We start from the raw sequence: 18,755 nt of genomic DNA, 5'->3' as shown, positions 1-18,755 counted from the left end.
GATTACAGGCTTGAGCCACCGCGCCCGGCCTGATTGGAGATTATTCTAAGTGAAGTAACTCAGGAATGGAAAACCAAATATATGTTCCCACTGATATGTGGGAGCTGAGCTATGAGGATGCAAAGGCATAGGAATGACACAATGGACTTTGCGGACCTGTGGGGAAGAGTGGGAGGAGGATGAGGGATAAAAGACTACAAATGTGATACAATATATTACTGCTCAGGTGATGAGTGCACCAAAATCTCACAGATCACCACTAAAGAACTTATTCATGTAACCAAATAAAAACTGTACCTCAATAACTTATGGAAAAATAAAAAATAATAAAAACTAATGGACAGAGTGTCTCATACACACAGAACAGACTACAACCTCAAGATATTCATAACCAGAAATGACTGAAACTAACTAGACCAACAACCCAGAACTGATCCAGTTCCTAATCAGTCCCTGATCCTATCTTCTTCATGGCCTTGTCAAGAATTAGTTTATTGTACACGCTTAGGTTTATTTCTGGGCTCTCTACTCTGTTCCATTGGTCTATATGTGTGTTTTTTATACTAGTATCATACTGTTTTGATACTATTGCTTTGTAATATAATTTAAAATCAGGAAGTATGATGTCTCTGGCTCTGTTTTTCTTCATCTCTATGTATAGATATATATATACACACATACATGAAAAGAATATATATACACACACTGTTTTTTAGTTTTCTTTTATTTTAATTGACAAATAATGATTGTGTATATTAATGGAGTACAATGTGATATTTTGTTAAATGTGTACATTGTGAAATGATAAAAATCAGGCTAACACATATATCACGTAAATTTGTTGTTGTTGTTGTTGTTGTTGTTGTTGTTGTTGTTGTTGTTTGAGAGAGGCTCTCACTCTTTCATCCAGGTTGGAGTGCAGTGGTTCAATCATGGCTTACTGCAGCCTCAACCTCCTGAGATCAAGCAATACTCCTGCCTTAGCCTCCAAAGTAGCTGGGATTACAGGCACATGTCACCATGTCTGGCTATTTTTTAAAAATTGTGGAGTCTCACTGTGTTACCTAGGCTGGTCTCAAACTCCTGGGCTCAAGCAATCCTCCTGTCTCAGCCTCCAGAGTAGCTGGGACTACAGGCACATGTCACCATGTGTGGCTATATGTTTTTTAATTTTTTTGTAGAAATGGGGTCTCACTGTGTTACCCAGGCTGGTCTCAAACTTCCAGGCTCAAGCAATCCTTCCACTTCAGCGTTCCAAAGTGCTGGGATTACAGATGTGAGATGCCATACCCAACCTTTATCTTTTATTCTGTTAATGCGGTATATTACATTGATTGTTTTGCACATGTTAAAAAAATTCTGCATCCCATGACAGATCCCACTTGGTCGTGGTATATAATCTTTTAGATATGTTGTCAAATTTGGTTTGCTAGTATTTCATTGAGGAATTTTGCATCTATGTTCATCAGAGATATTGGAATGAGAAAGACCATCACTAACACTGAAATGATATTGATGTTGGGATTCTCCAACAAGAATTTAAAGTAGTTCATCATAATGTGCAATTACAAACATGCTTGAAACAGATGAAAACCAATAAAGTCTCAACAAAGAAATAGAAAATATAAAGAAGAACCAAATGGAAATTCAAGGATTAAAAAGTATAATAAGCCAAAATGTAAGAACACACTGAATAGAATCAACAGCATAATAGAGAGGACAGAGGAAAAAATATCAGTGAACTTGAAGATAGAATAGAAATCAATAAATCTTAACAGAGAGAAAATGCAATGAAAAATATGAATAGAACTTCAAGGAACTATGTGATGATAACAGAAAGTCTAATGGTCTAAGCATCAGAGTTCCAGAAGGAAAAAAGAAAGACAATGGGGCTAAAAACTATTGGAAGAAATAATGATGGAAACTTTCTCAAATTTGGCAAGAAACATAAATCTACAAATTCAAGAAGGTGATTGAACTCCATACAGGATAAATGCAGAGAAATCCACACCAAAATGCATCATAATCAAACTTCAGAAAACTAACGACAAAGAAAAAACTCTTCACACACTGAGAAATGACACATAACCTACAAGGGAAAACCATTCGAATGACAGTGGAATTTTCATCAGAAACCATGGAGGCTATAAGGAAGTTACGTGATATTTTTCAAGAGAAAAGAACTGCCAACCTTTAATTCTACATGGAGGAAAATTGATCTTTAGGAATGAAAGAGAAATAAAACATTGTAACATGAAAGAAAACTAAGATAATTTGATGCCAGAAGCTCAACCCTAGTGGGCTGGCCAAAGGAAGTTCTTGAAACAGAAAGTGATAAAAGAAGTAACCTTGGAACATCAAGGGGAGAAAAAGGGAACAATATAAGGAGCAAAAAATAGGTAAATACAAAAGAGTTTCCTTCTCTTTTGAGTTTTCTAATTTATATCTGATAGTCAAACCAAGAAGTGTAACAGTGCATGATGCAGACATCAATGAATGGAGAGGAAACGTTAAGACAACTTTATTATAAACAGGGGAGGTAAAGAATGTAAAGGGAAGAAGGTTTTACATTTCACTCAAGCTGGTAAAATGTTGACTCCAACAGATCTTTGTGGTATGAAATAGGTCGGTAACTTGATTGCAGTCGTGGTTACATGAATCTACACATGCCATAAAATGGTATACAGCTTTACACACATATTGTACCAAATGTCAGTATCTTGGTTTTGATTTTGCACTACAATTATATAAAGTGTAACTACTGAAGAAATTGAATAAAGAGTGCATGGATTTATCTGTGCTATCTTTGCAACTTACTGTGAATCTATAATTATTTCAAAATAAATGGTTTTTAAAATATGAGGTAAAATAAAGACGTTTTAAGAAAAAACAAAATCTAAATCACCACCAACAAACCAGCAATACAAGCAATACTTAAGCAAATTAATAGCCCCAGATGGAAACAGAGAATCATGAAAAAGAATGAAGAGTATGGGAAAGAGTAAATAAGTGGGTAAATATGTATTTACATTATTTATAAATAATGTATGTTAACTGTTTGGGACAATAATAATAATGTGTTATGTGGTGATAAAAAGGAAGCAAAAATATATGAAAATTAACATAAAGAGCAGAAGGGAAGCCAGGCACAGTGGCACTCACCTGTATTCCCAGCTACTTGGGAGGCTGAGGCAGGAGGATAGCAAAAGCCTAGGAGTTCCAGGCTATAGTGTGCTATGATCATGTCCTCTGCACTCCAGCCTGGACAACGTAGTGAGACTCCATCTCTTTAAAAAAAAAGTGAAAGGGGATAAATAAAGTTAAATTTTTGTAAGATTCTTGCACTCTTTGGGAAGTGATATAAATACTAACTTAAGGTAAACTATAATAAGTCAATAATGCACACTGAAATCTCTTGTCTTTGGAATCCACTAAAAATGATATAAAAATGTCTACCTAAAGATCTGATAGATCTAATGTACTAATATCTGATTACTTCTAAATAAGACAGGAAAAGTCAAATAAGGAACAAAAAACAGATGGAACACACAGAAGGTGTAGTAGAATGGTAGATTTAAACCCAACTACATCAGTTAATTTTTATTAAATGTAATGAAATAAGCATTGTCTGGATAAAAATCAAGACCCAACTGCATACTGTTTACCATGTCCACACTTTATATATAAGGACTGAAAGACACAGAAAGGTTGAAAGTGAAAGGATGGGAAAAGAAAAACCATGCTGTTACTAACCAAAAGAAAATTGGGGCCGGGCGCGGTGGCTCAAGCCTGTAATCCCAGCACTTTGGGAGGCTGAGACGGGCGGATCACGAGGTCAGGAGATCGAGACCATCCTGGCTAACACAGTGAAACCCCGTCTCTACTAAAAATACAAAAAACTAGCCGGGCGAGGTGGCGGGCGCCTGTAGTCCCAGCTACTCGGGAGGCTGAGGCAGGAGAATGGCGTAAACCAGGGAGGCGGAGCTTGCAGTGAGCTGAGATCCGGCCACTGCACTCTAGCCAGGGCAACAGAGCAAGACTCCGTCTCAAAAAAAAAAAAAAAAAAAGAAAGAAAAGAAAATTGGAATGATTACAATATCACAGCACAAAGTTAACATTAAGGCCAGAAGTATTACTACAAACAAAGGTATTCCATGATGATTAAAGAATCGATTCAACAGAAAAACATTAAAAATTCTAAAATAGGTCAAAGAAGAAATAGCAGGGGAAATTATAAAATACTTTGAAATGAAAATGAAGACACAACATACCCAAACTCATGGGATACTTAGAGGAAAATGTATAGCTCTAAATCTATTTATAAAAAGAAGAAAGAAGTCAAATAACTTGCCACCTTAAGACACTGGAAAAACAAACACAAACTAAGCCTAGAGCAAACAGAAGAAAGACAATAAATATTAAAGAAGAAACTAATGAAATGGAGATAGAAAATCAATAGAAAAAATATCAACAAAACCAAAAGTTCGTTCTTTGAAAATATAATAAAATTGGCAAATTCTTACTCAACTAGCCAAAGAAGGGATAAATTTCTAATTACTAAAATCAGAAATCAATGAGATTACATTACTATTAGCCTTGTAGAAGTAAAAGAATTGTAAAGGAATACCACGAAAAACTATATGCCAATAAATGAGACACATTGGATAAAATGGAAATTTTTCTAAAAAGACTCAAACTAACAAAATAGACTACAGAAGAAATAGAAAATCTGACTAGACCTATAACAAGTTAGGAGATTTAATTAGTCATGAAAAAAAGTCACCAACAAGGAAAAGCCAAGACTCAGATGACTTCACTGGTGAATTCCACCAAACATTTAAAGAAGAATTAGCGCCAATTCTTCACAAACTCTTTAGATAAATAGAAGAGGAGAGAAAACTACCTAATTGATTCTATGAGATTAATATTACCCTGATAACCAGACAAAGACATCACAAGATAAACAACTACGGACCCCTCTATCTTGTGACTACAGATGCAAAATCCCTCAACAAGATACTAACGAACAAAATTCATCACCTAAAAAAAGATCCCACCATAAGCGAGTGGGATTTACCACAGGAATACAAAGTTGGTTTAATTAATTAAGAAATTAATTGATATAAAACATCATATGAATAGAATTTTTAATAATACAAAGACTACAGTATTTGTAATACAAAGACTACAGTATTATCTCAATAGATGCAGGAAAAGCATTTGACAAAAATCCAGCACCCTTTCATGATAAAACACACACACACATACACACACACACTCAACAAAGTAGGAATAGATGAGAATGTTTCACAGATGCTCTTTGAGGGGTCCTCAATCTGACAAGCATCTATGAAAGCATCTATGAAAAACCCAACTCATACTATTGGCTAATATCACACTGAATCGTGAAAGACTGGATGCTTTTCCCTAAGATCAGAAATGAGACAAGAATTTTCACTCTTGTCACTTCTGTTTAACATAGCACAGGACATTATAGCCAGGGAAACTAAGTAAGAAAAATAAATAAAACCATCCAGATTAGAAAGGAAGAAGTAAAACAATCTCTATCTGCAGATGACATGATCTCATATGTAGAAAATCTAAGGAATTTATTGAAAATCTGTCAGAACTAATAAATATCTCCAGCATCTGTAAGATTCACCGGGTTTCTTTAATTTGTGAATTATGTTTTTCATCAATTTTGAAAAAATTATTGAGCAGTATCACCTCAAATATCACTTCTTCCCCACCCCCATCTAGGACTTCAACTAAATGTCAAACCTTTCCTTCTTTTTCACATGCTTCTAATGTTCCTTCTATATTTTCCTCTGTATGTTTCAGTTTGAATACATTCTATTGGTCTGTTACCTATTTCATAACTCTGTCATAGGCTTTGTCTAATTCTTTGTTAAATCCTTCTAGAGAGTTCTTATATTTCAGATACTGTATTTTTTAGTTATAGAATGCTTGTTTGATACTTTTTATGGATTTCAATGCTCTCTTGAAATTCACCAACTTTTCAAGGGTTTTCTCAATCTTTTTTCTGTTTTCTTGAGTGTATTAATCACGGTTACCTTAAAATTGATATCTGCTACCTCCAGTATCGAGATCAATTTTGATTCATTTTTTGTTGGGTTTCTGTCTTGGGTGTCAGTTTGGAGCTATTATAAATAATGTCCTCATCACTATACGTATACATGTCTGTCATGTTGGGGCATTTGGGGTGGTCCTAGTTGGCTTGCTTCCACAGGGGTGACTTCTCCCTTTCTGCTTGATTTGCACCAAAGATGAGTCTTAGTTGATGTCTGATGCACAAGCAGTTTTTTCTGGACCACTCTTCTTTTCTAAGACTGATTGTGGGAGCAGGCTAGTGGCATGAACCAGATACAGTCAGGGATCAGATGAATGACTGACCAGGAGGAGACTCATCTAAAGACCATTCTCAGGGTTTGGAAGATTGTTCCCCCTTTCTTATACCTGCATCTAATCTGCATCAGTTTCCAAGTGTTTCTTTCATAAAGGGAACTTAAGCTATTCTTCTAAAGGTAAGCTTTGTTTTAAGGTTTATGAAAGTTACATCTTTGCTGTGGTGGCATTGTCTCCTGGAAATCCCTGGGTTGGAAATCCCCAAGTCAGGCTGCATCACATTGCTAAATGACATGCATTAGCCCTGTGAGATGCTTAAGTGGGCCTTATGGCTACCATTAATCTGATAGCCATGATATACCTCTTACAGTATACTATAATCTTTGTATTTAATATCTTATTTTTCTAGTTTAAAGTGGAAGAAGAGGTTATTGATTTGATAATTAACATTTGTAATTTATGTTTATTGCTACAATTCCCCATCCCGCTGTGGTGCTTTTACAGCATCCCACAAATCTAATATGTTGTATTTTTATTTGCATTCAGTTTCCAATACTTTCTAATGTCTGTTTTGATACCTTATTTGATCTATGAATTATTTACAAGTATGTTGTTTAATTTCCAATTATAAGAGGGTTTTCCAAGGATTCTTCTGTTACAGATTTCTAGTTTAATTCCACTGTGGTGAAAGAGCACACAGGCATTTCGCATTTCATTGCACTTTGCTTCATTGAGATTCACAGATCTTGTGTTGTTTTGTGGCAACCCTGCATCAAGCAACTGTATCAGCACAATTTTTCCAACCGCATGTGCTTGCTTCAAGTCTCTGTGTCACATTTCAGTAATCCTCACAATATTTCAGAAATTTTCATTATTATTATATCTATTATGTTGACCTGTAACCAGCAATCTTTTATGTTACTATTTTAATTGTGTTGAGGGCACCACAAACTGCATCCGTGTGAAAGAGCGAACTTAATCGATAACTGTTGCGTGTTCTGACTGCTCCACTGACCAGTCATAATCCCATCTCTCCCCAACTCCTTGTGTCTTTCTATTCCCTGAGACACAACAATTTTGAAATTCAGTCAGTTAATAAACCTACTGTGATATTAAGTAATAAGCCTTTTAGTGTTCAAGGGACAGAAAGAATCACACATCTCTCATTTTAAATCAAAAGCTAGAAATAATTAAGCTTAGTGAGGAAGATATGTCAAAAACGGAGATAGGCTGAAACTTAGGCTCTTGCATCAAAAACAGCCAAGTTGTGAAGGCAAAGGAAAAGCTCATGAAAGAAATTGAAAGGGCTGCTCCAGTTAACACACAAAGGATAAGAGAGTGAAACAGTCTTATTGCTGATATGAAAGAAGTTTTAGTGGTGTGAGTAAATAAAACCAGTCACAACATTCCCTTAAGCCAAAGCCTAATACAGAGCAAGGCCCTACCTCTCTTCAGTTTTATGAACACTGAGAGAGGTGAGGAAGCTGCAGAAGACAAGTTGGAAACTAGCAGAGGTTGGTTCATGAAGTATAAGGAAAGAAGCCATCTCCATAACATAAAAGTGCAAAGTGAGGCAGCAAGTCCTGACGTAGAAGCTGCAGCAAGTTATTCAGAAGACCTAGCTAAGATCATTAATGAAGGCAGCTAGATTAAACAACAGATTTTCAATGTAAATGAAACGGCCTTATATTGGCAGAAGATGCCATCTAGAACTTTCATAGCTGCAGAAGAGAAGTCAATGCTGGCCTGAAAACGTCAAAGGACATGTTGATACTCTTGACAGAGCCTAATGCAGCTGGTGACTTTGAGTTGAATCCAGTGTTCATTTCCCATTCTGCAAATCCTAGGGAATTATGCTAAATCTCCTTTGCCTGTGTTCTCTAGACAGAACAACAAAACCTGGATGACAGCACGTTTACAGCATGACTTACTGAATTTTTTTTTTTTTTTTTTTTTTTTTGAGACGGAGTCTCGCTCTGTCGCCCAGGCTGGAGTGCAGTGGCTGGATCACAGCTCACTGCAAGCTCCGCCTCCCGGGTTTACGCCATTCTCCTGCCTCAGCCTCCCAAGTACCTGGGACTACAGGCGCCCACCACCTCGCCTGGCTAGTTTTTTGTATTTTTAGTAGAGACAGGGTTTCACCGTGTTAGCCAGGATGGTCTCGATCTCCTGACCTCGTGATCCGCCCGTCTCGGCCTCCCAAAGTGCTGGGATTACAGGCTTGAGCCACCTTGCCCAGCAACTTACTGAATATTTTAAAGCCACTCTTGAGACCCATGCTCAAATTTCTCTCAAAATACTACTGTTCATGACAGTGCCTGTAGTCAACCAACAGCTCTGATGGAGATGTACAAGAAGATTCATGTTTTTATGCCTGTTAAGACAACATCCATTCTGCAGCCCACGAGTCAAAGAGTAATTCTGACTTTCAAGTCTTGTTATTTAAGAAACACATTTCATAACGCTATAGCTGCCGTAGGTAGTGATTCCCCTGATGGATCCTGGCAACGTAAATTGAAAACCTTCTGGAAAGAATTCACAGTTCTAGATGTCATTAAGAACATTTGTGATTCATGGGAAGAGATCAAAATAGCAGCATTAATAGGAGTTTGGGCGGGGTAGAGTGGCTCATGCTTGTAATCCCAGCATTTTGGGAGGCTGAGGATGGATGGCTTGAGTCCAGGAGTTTGAGACCAGTCTCGACAACATAGTAAAACCGTGTCTCTACCAAAAATTCAAAAATTAGCTGGCTATGGTGCTGTGCACCTGTGGTCCCAGCTACTTGGGAGGCTGGGGTGGTAGAATTACTTGAGCCCAGGAACTTGAGGCTACAGTGAGCCGAGATCACACCACTGCCCTTCATGTTCCTGGGTGACAAAGCGAGACCTTGTCTCAAAATAAAACAAGAGTTTGGAAGACATTGATCCCAACCCTCATGGATAACTTTGAGGTGCTCAAGACATCACTAGAGGAAGGAACTGCAGATAAAGTAGAAATAGCAAGAGAACCAGAATTACAAGTGGAGCCTAAAGATGTGACTGGATTGCTACAATCTCATGAGAAAACTTGAACAGATGAGGAGTTGGTTCTTATGACTGAGCAAAGTGGTTTCTTGAAATGGAATAACTCCTGGTAAAGGTGGTGTGAAGACTGTTGAAATGACGACAGAGGATTTAGAATATTCCATAAACCTAGTTGATAAAACAGTGGCAGGCTTTGAGAGGACTGACTCCAATTTTGAAAGTTCTACTGTGGGTAAAATGCTGCCAAATAGCATTACATGCTACAGAGAAATCTTTCATGAAAGGAAAAGTCCATCAATGTGACAGACTTCATTCTTGTCTCACATTAAGAAATTGGGCCAGGCACAATGGCTCATGCCTGTAATCCTAACACTCTGGGAGGCCAAACGGGGAGGATTACTTGAGGCCAGGAGTTCCAGACCAGCCTGGACAATAAAGAGACCCCCCTGACTCTACAAAATATTAAAGAAATCAGTCACAGTGGTACATGCCTGTAGTCTTAGTTACTCAGGAGGCTAAGGTGGGAGGATCCCTTGAGCCCAGGAGTTTGAGGTTGTAGTGAACTATGATTGTGCCACTGCACGCTAGCCTGGGTAACAGTGAGACCCCATCTAAAAAAAATAAATAAATAAATCATTGCCACAACCACTGCAACCTTCAGCAACCACCACTCTGATCAATCAGCAGCCATAAACATCAAGGTAAGATCCTCCACCAGCAAAAGGATTATGACTTGCTGAAGGCTCAGATGATAGGAATTTTTAGGAATAAAGTATTTCTAATCAAGATATGTACATTGCTTTTTACATATCATGCTATTGTATCCCAAATTGGTGGGTTCTTGGTCTCACTGACTTCAAAGAGTGAAGTCGCAGACCCTTGTGGCTTCTGTTTACAGTTTTTAAAAATGGCGTGTCTGGACTTGGTTCCTTCAAACGTTCATATGTGTCTAGAGTTTCTTCCTTCTGGTGGGTTCGTGGTCTTGCTCTCAGGAGTGAAGCTGCAGACCTTCGTGGTGAGTGTTTCAGATCATAATGGCAATGTGGATCCAAACAGTGAGCACCAGCAACATTTATTGCAAAGAGCAAAAGAACAAAACTACCACAGCGTCGAAAGTGACGGGAACAAGTTGCCACTGCTGGCTCGGGCAGCCTGCTTTTATTCCCTTATCTGGCCCCACCCACATCCTGCTGATTGGTCCATTTTGCAGAGAGCTGATTGGTCTATTTTACAGAGCGCTGATTGGTCCATTTTGACAGAGTGCTGATTGGTGCGTTTACAATCCTTGAGCTAGACACAGAGTCACAGAGTGCTAGTTAGCTAGACACAGAGTTAGCCAGATACAGAGTAACAATTGGTGTATTTACAAACCCTGAGCTAGACACAGAGTGCTGATTGCTGCATTTACAATCCTTGAGCTAGACACAGAGTCACAGAGTGCTAGTCTGCCAAGTCTCCACTAGGTTAGCTACAGAGTACCAAATGGTGTATTCACAAACCCTGAGCTAGACACAGAGTGCTGATTGGTGCATTTACAATCCTTGAGTTAGACACAGAGTCACAGAGTGCTAGTCCTCCGAGTCTCCACTAGGTTAACTAGATACAGAGTGCTGATTGGTGCACATACAATCCTCCGGCTAGATATGAAAGTTCTCCAAGTCCCCATCCGGTTCAGGAGCCCAGCTGGCTTCACACAGTGGATCCCGCACTGGGGCTGCAGGCGGAGCTGCCCAGCCACTCGCAAGTCACACCTGCACTCCTCAGCCCTTGGGCTGTCCATGGGACCAGGCGCCACGGGGCAGGGGGCAGTGCCAGTCACAGAGGCTCAGGCCCCATGGGAGCCCACCACAGGGGTAGGAGGAGCTCAGACATGGCAGGCTGCAGGTCCAGAGCCCTGCCCCATGGGGAGGCAGCTAAGGTCCAGCGAGAATTTGAGTGCGGTATGGGAGCGCCAGCACTGCTGGGGGACCAGTGCAACCTCCACAGCTGCTGGCCCAGGTGCTAAGACCCTCACTGCCCTGGGCCACTCCGTGTGTGGGGCCCACGGAGCCCGAGCCCACACATGCCGGAACTCACACCAGCCTGTGAGCGCAGCGCCAATTCCCGCCGGCGCCTCTCCCTCCACACCTCCCGGCAAGCAGAGGGAGGAGGCTCCGGCCTCAGCCAGCCCAGAGAGGCGCTCCCACGGTGCCATGGTGGGCTGAAGGGTTCCACAAGCGGAGCCAGAGTGGACACCAAGGCCGGAGGCCAAGGATGTGCTGAGAGTGAGGGCTGCTAGCACACTGTCACCTCTCACTATTGCATACTTGAAAGCTCCAGAATAGTGTAAACATACTTTTATTTGTTCAGGGAAACCAAAAAAGTCATGTGACTCACTTTATTGCAATATCCGCTTTATTGTGGTGATCTGGAACCAAACCCACAATACCTCTGAGGTATGCCTGTATTGGTATGACTTGAATCATTTTAAATATGTTGAGATTCGTTTTATAGCTCACAGTATAGTCCAATATGGTGAACCTTCTGGATTTTAAAAAAGTGTGTCCTCCTGTTGTTGAGTAGAGTGTCCTATAAATGTCAATTGGTTCAAGTTATCAACAGCATTGTTCAAGTTTTCATATTCATACTAATTGCTCTGAAAAATTATTGAAAAAGAGGTATTGAAATCTCTGATTTTCACTGTGTTTATTTCTCCTTGTGGTTCTATCAGATTTTCTTCATGCATTTTAGAGCTCTTTTGTTAGGTGCATTAACATTTAGAATTGTTTTTTTTTTTCTCTTGGTGAATTGAAATCTTTATCATTATGAAATTAGTTTCCTGGTCAGTTGTGGTGGCCCACACCTGTAATCCTAGCACTTTGGGAGGCTAGGGTGGGTGGAGCACTTTGAGCTCAGGAGTTTGAGATCAGCCTGGACAACATGGAGAAACACCATCTCTACAAAAAATACAAAAATGAGCCGGGTGTGGTGGCTCATGCCTGTGGTCCCAGTTACTCAGGAGGCTAAGGCTAGAGGATCACTTGACCTGGGAAGTGGAGATTGCAGTGAGCCAAGATCGCACCACTGCACTCCAGCCTGGGTGACAGAGTGAGACCCTGTCTCAAAAAAAAAAAAGAAAGAAAGAAAGAGCAAGAGAGAGAAAGAAATTAGTGTCCTTATCCATGGTAAAAATCTGCCTTAAATCTTCTTTTTATATTAATCTAGTTATTCCAGGCTTATTTTGAATAGTGTTAGCATGGCATATTGCTTTTCATTCTCTTACTTTTAATCTATTTCTGTATCTAAAGTGCATTTTGAGCCAGGTGTGGTAGTGCACACCTGTAGTCCCAGTACTCAGGAGACTGAAGTGGGAGGACTGTTTGAGTCCAGGAGTTCAAGGCCAGCCTGGACAACATAGTGAGAACCTGTCTTTATTTAATTAGTTAAAATTTTAAAATAATTAATTAAAAATAAAATAAAGTGCATTTTGTATAGACAGAAGATGCTTGGCTCACTTTTTTATCCAGTCTCTAACTTTTAATTGAAAGTTTAGATCATTTACATTTAATGTATTTACAGTTTTGATTAGACTTAAGCTTATCCTGCTATTTGTTTTCCATTAGTTCCATCTGTTCTCTGTTGTCTTTACCCTCTTTTCAGCCTTCTTTTGGATTGCTTGAATATTTTTTATTATGTCGTTTTTATCTCCTTTTTTGGCTTGGTAGGTCTCATTGTTCTATTATTTTTGTGATTGCTTTCAGAATTATAGTATACATCTTTAATTTATCACAATCTACCTTTCATGATAGCTATTATACCATTTCATGTATAATATAAGAAACTTGCACTAGTATGCTTCTATTTTCTCCTTATTACCTTTGTGCTATTGTTGTCATACATTTTTCTTTTATAAATGTATAAAACCAATGATAGGTTGTCATTCTTTTATTTTTAAGATATGTAAACAATTTTTAAAATCTTACATATTTACCATGTAGTTACCATTTAAGATACTCTTTATTCCTTGATGTATATCCATATTTCTACATGGTACGATTTTCCTTCTATTTGACATTTTCTTTAACATTTCCTGTAGTGCAGGTCTGTTGGTCATGAACTCCTTCAGCTTTTGTATTTCTAAAAAAACTTTTTATTTTACGCTCTTTTTTCTTAAAGGAGTCTCACTCTGTCGCCCAGGCTGGAGTGCAGTGATGCGATCTCAGCTCATGGCAAGCTCCGCCTCCCAGGTTCAGGCCATTCTCCTGCCTCACCCTCCCGAGTAGCTGGGACTACAGGCGCACGCTAACACACCCAGCTACTTTTTTGTATTTTTAGGAAAGACGGGGTTTCACCGTGTTAGCCAGGATGGTCTCGATTTCCTGACCTCGTGATCCGCCTGCCTCGGCCTCCCAAAGTGCTGGGATTACAGGCTTGAGCCACCGCGCCCGGCCTATTTTACCCTCATTTTAAAAGATATTTTCACTAAGATTTTTTATTTTAGTACCTCAAAGATGTTGCTCCACTGTCTCTGCTTTTTCCTCACTGTTTCCAATAAGAAATGTGCTATTATTTTTCTCTTTTTTCCTGTGTACATAATTTCCCACCCCCTACCTCTGGCTGCTTTTTTTTCTTCTTCTTATTTTTGGGGGAATGGAGTTTCACTATGTTGCTGAGGCTAGGCTTGAACTCCTGGGCTCCAGCAATCCTCCCACCTCAACCTCCCAAGTAGCTGGGATTACAGATGCACACTACCAAGACTGGCTCTCCTCTGGCTGCTTTTAAGATTTTTCTCTTATTATCGATTTTGAGTAATTTGATTATGATGTGCTTTGGAACACTTTTCCTTAGGTTTCTTGTGCTTGGACTTCATTAAGTTTCTTAGGTGAGTTTACAGTTTTTATCAAATTTAGAAAAGCATTTAGCTGTTATTGCTTCAAATATTTTTTCTGTTGAGAACTCAGATTATCCATATTACTCATATATTAGACCACCTTGAATTTGTCCTACAGCTCACTGATGCTCTTTTCTTTTATTTGGGTTTATTGTAAGTGAAATGTTTTATTGGTGCACAATGTTCCATAAAATGAAAGGTTGCTATCTTTGTTCCTGTTAGAAAAAGAAAATACCCTATCAGATTCTCTGTCAGAGCTTGCCTCCAGCTTCTGCTAAAAGTACTTCTCAGTATTAACTATCTTTCCCATTTTTTCCTTGTGGTAAAATACAGATAACACAAAATTTACCATCTCAACAATTTTCGAGTATACAGTTCAGTGGTATTAAATACATTTTCAATGTTGTGCAACCATCCATCTTCAGAACTCTTTTCATTGTGTACAACTAAAACTCTATATCCATTAAACAGTAACTCCCCATTTCCACCTTCCTCTAGCCCCTGGCAACCACCATCCTATTTTCTGTCTCTGTGATTTTGACCACTCTAAGTACTTCATATAAGTGGAATCATATAGTATTTGTCTTTGTGTGATGGGCTTATTTTGCTGAGCATAATGTTCTCAAAGTTCATCCATTTTGTAGCATATATCAGAATTCCCTTCCTTTTAAAAGCCAAATAATAATCCATTATATGTATACAGTTGTTCATCCATATCCATGGGTTCTGCATGCATGAATTCAACAGATAAAAATATTTGAAAAAAATTGCATATGTACGTAACATGCACAGACTTTTTCCTTGTCATTATTCCCTAAACAATACAGTATAACTATTTATATAACATTTACATTATATTAGGTATTATAAGTAATCTAGAGATGATTTAAAGTACATGGGAAGATGTGTATGAGTTATATGCAAATACTACACTATTTTACATCAGGGACTTGAACATCTGTGGGTTTTGTTATCCACAGGAGGTCCTGGAACCAATCCCCCAAGTATACCAAGAGACAACCTTAGACATTTTATTTCTTCATTCATCCATCGATGGGCACTTGGCTTGCTTCCACATTTCAGCTATTGTGAATATTGCTGCTATTAACAAGGTTATATAAACATTTCTTTGTGAATCTACTTTCAGTTATTTTAGATATATACCCAGAAGTGGAATTGCTGGATCAAATGGTAATTCTATTTTTAGTGTTTTGACAATTGCCATGCTGTTTTCCACAGTGGCTGTACCATTTTACATACCCACTGAGATGGTACAAGGGCTCTAATTTCTCCACATTCTTGCCAACACTTGTCATTTTGTATTTTTTTTAAATAGCCATGTAATGGGTGTGAGATGGTATTTCATCGTAATTTTGTTTTGCATTTCCCCAATGATTAGTTATGTTGAGCATCTTTTCGTGTGCTTACTGGCCATCTGTATATCTTCTTTAAAGTAATATCTATTCGAGTCCTTTGCCCATTTTTTGAAGCAGGTTGTTTGGTTTCGTTTGTCTTGAGTTTGAGGAGTTCTGTGTATGTTCTGAACATTAATATCTTATCAAATACATGATTTGCATAATAGCTGTTGATTGTTGATGCACACAATTTTTCAATTATTCTAAAGTCTAATAAGTCTATGTTTTCTTTTGTTGCCTGTGCTTTTTGTGTCATATCCAATAAATATCTGCTAAATTCAATGTCATGAAGATTTTGCCCTGTCTCTTTTAAGAGTTTTATAATTGCAGGCCTTACAAATAGGTAATCCATTTTGAGTTAATTTTTGTATATAGTTTTAGATAAGGATCTGACATAGTTTGGATATTTGTCCCCTCTAAATCTCATACTAAAATGTGATCCTCGATGTTGGAGGTGAGACCTAGGGGAGATGTTTGAGTCATGAGGGCAGATCCCTCAGGAATGTCTTTGTGCCCTTCTCATGGTAATGAGTGAGCTCTTGCTCTATTAGTTACCATGAGATCTGATTGTTAAAAAGAGCCTGGCACTTCCTCCTCTCTCTCTTGCTCCCTCTCTTGTCATTTGACACACTAGCTCCTGTTTGCCTTCTGCCATGAGTAAAAACTTCCTTAGGTCTCACCAGAAGCAGAAGCTGGTGCCATGCTTCTGTATGACCTGCAGAGCCATAAGTCAAACCTCTTTTTTTATAAATTACCCAGCCTCAGGTATTCCTTTATAGCAATGCAAAACAGACTAATACAAAGTCCAACTTTATTCTACTGTATGTGACTATCCAGTTTTCCCAGCACCATTTGTTGAAAAGATAGCCTTTTCTCTACTGAGTGATCTGACACCCTTGCTGAATCTAATTTGACCACATATGCAAGGGTCTGTTTCTAGACTCTGTATTCTATTTCACTGGTCTATATGTTCGTCTTTGTGCCAGACTAAACTGTTTTGATTACTGTAGCAATAAGTTTTGAAAACAGGAAGTGAAATCAGGAGTGCTCCAGCTTTGTTCTTTTTGTTTTCAGTATTGTTTTAGCTGTTGGGATTCCATACAAATTTTAGGATGGGTTTTTCCTACTTCTGCAAAAACATAATTGGGATTTTAATCAAGATTGCATTTAATCTATAGATTATTTTGAGTAGTATTGACATCTTAACAATATTAATTCTTCCAGTCATGAACACAGGATGTACTTTTATTTATTTATGTCTTTAATTTCTTTCAGCAATATTTTGTAGTTTTCATTGTACAAGTCTTTCACTTCTTTGGTTAACTCTTAAGTATTTTATTTTTTTCGATGCTATTACAAATGGAATTATTTTCTTAATTTTCTTTTTAGATTATTCAATGTTAGTGTATAGAAATGCAATTGATTTTTGGTCACTGACTTTGTATCCCATTCTTTGCTGGATTTATTAGTTCTAAAAGGTTTTTTGGTGAAATCTTTATGATTTTTTATATATAAGACCATATCATATAGAAGCAGATCATTTTACTTCTTTTCTAATTTAAATTGCCTTATTTGTTATTCTTGCTTAATTTCTCTGGCTAGGATTTCCAGTAACTATGTTGAACAGAAATGACAAAAGGAGCATCTTCACCTTATTCCAGATCTTAGATTAAAAGCTTTTAGTCTTTCACTATTGAGTATGACATTCACTGTGAGTTTTTTACATACAGATTTTATTATGTTGAGGTAATTTCCTTCTATCCCTAGTTTTTTATGCTTTTATCATGAAAGTGTGTTGAATTTTGTCTGGTGCTTTTTCTGGACCAATTGAGATGACCATGTTGGGTTTTTCCCTTCATTCTGATAATGTTGCATATTATATTGATCAATTTTCATATGTTAAAGCATCTTTGCATTCTAGGAATAAATCCCACTTGGTCACGGTTTATAATCTGTTTAATATGCTGCTGAATTCATTGTCAGTTCTGGCTTGGATTTAATTAATTTCTCTCCTCATTGTAGATTGTATTTTTCTGCTCTTTTGCATGCCTGTTAATTTTTGCTTAGATAACTAACATTGTGAATTTTATCTGGTTAGGTGCTGGATATTTTCTCAATCCCATAAAGAGCCTTCAACTTTGTTTCAGGATGCTGTTGAGGTCCTCAGAAATATTGTGATCCTTTTGGGTCTTCCTTTTAAGACTTGTTAGATAGACTAGAGCATCACACAGTCTGGGACTTACTTCCCACTCCTGAGGCAAAATCTTTCTGCGTGCTCTATCAATGCCCAATGAATATTTAAGGCTGTCCAGTATAGCTATTTGGAAATGGCACTATTCCCAGCCCAATGTGAGCACTAAGTACTATTATCTCTAATCCTTTGGGTGGTTCTTTCCCCAGCCTCTGGTAGTCTTTTCACATGCATGCACTGATCAACACCCAGCTAAATACTCAAAGGAGACCCTGCCCAGATCTCTGGAGTTCTGTCTCTGTGCAGCTCTCTCCTCTCAGGTCCCCTGTCCTGCTAACACCAGGAAGCACCTCGCCTTCCTCGGACTCTCAGCTCCATCTCCTCAACTCAGAGAGTTCACCAAGCTCCATCTAAGAAACTCTCAAGGCAGCAAGCTGGGGTAATAATAGGGTTTGCCCCATTTATTTCTCATGTCTCAAGAATCACTATTCTTTGGTGCCTGATTCTCTCATCATGTCATATATTTTGTCCATTCTTTGGATGATTCAGGTGGTAGGATATATCTGATTCCTGTTTTTTGATGTTCATTAGTAGTCCCTGGCTATTCTTATTTAACGTGATTACTGATATATTTGATTTAAAATGTATTAGTAATTACTGACATATTTGGGCTTAATAATTCTTTACAATCTTTCACTTGATCTATATTCTTTTTTCTCTTTGGCTATCTACTTTGAATGAATTATTTTTATTCCATTTTTGCTTGTCTGTTTTGAGATGGGATTTCACTCTGTTACCCAAGCAGGAATGCAGTGGCATGAAGATGGCTCACTGTATCCTCGAACTCCTGGGCTCAAGCGATCCTCCTATCTCAGCCTCCTAAGTAGCTA

This window comes from Trachypithecus francoisi, unplaced genomic scaffold (assembly GCF_009764315.1).
Source record: "Trachypithecus francoisi isolate TF-2019V2 unplaced genomic scaffold, Tfra_2.0 Lachesis_group3, whole genome shotgun sequence".
Classification (NCBI taxonomy): domain Eukaryota; kingdom Metazoa; phylum Chordata; class Mammalia; order Primates; family Cercopithecidae; genus Trachypithecus; species Trachypithecus francoisi.
The sequence above is the reverse complement of the archived record's forward strand: the minus strand, read 5'-3'. Positions refer to the sequence as shown.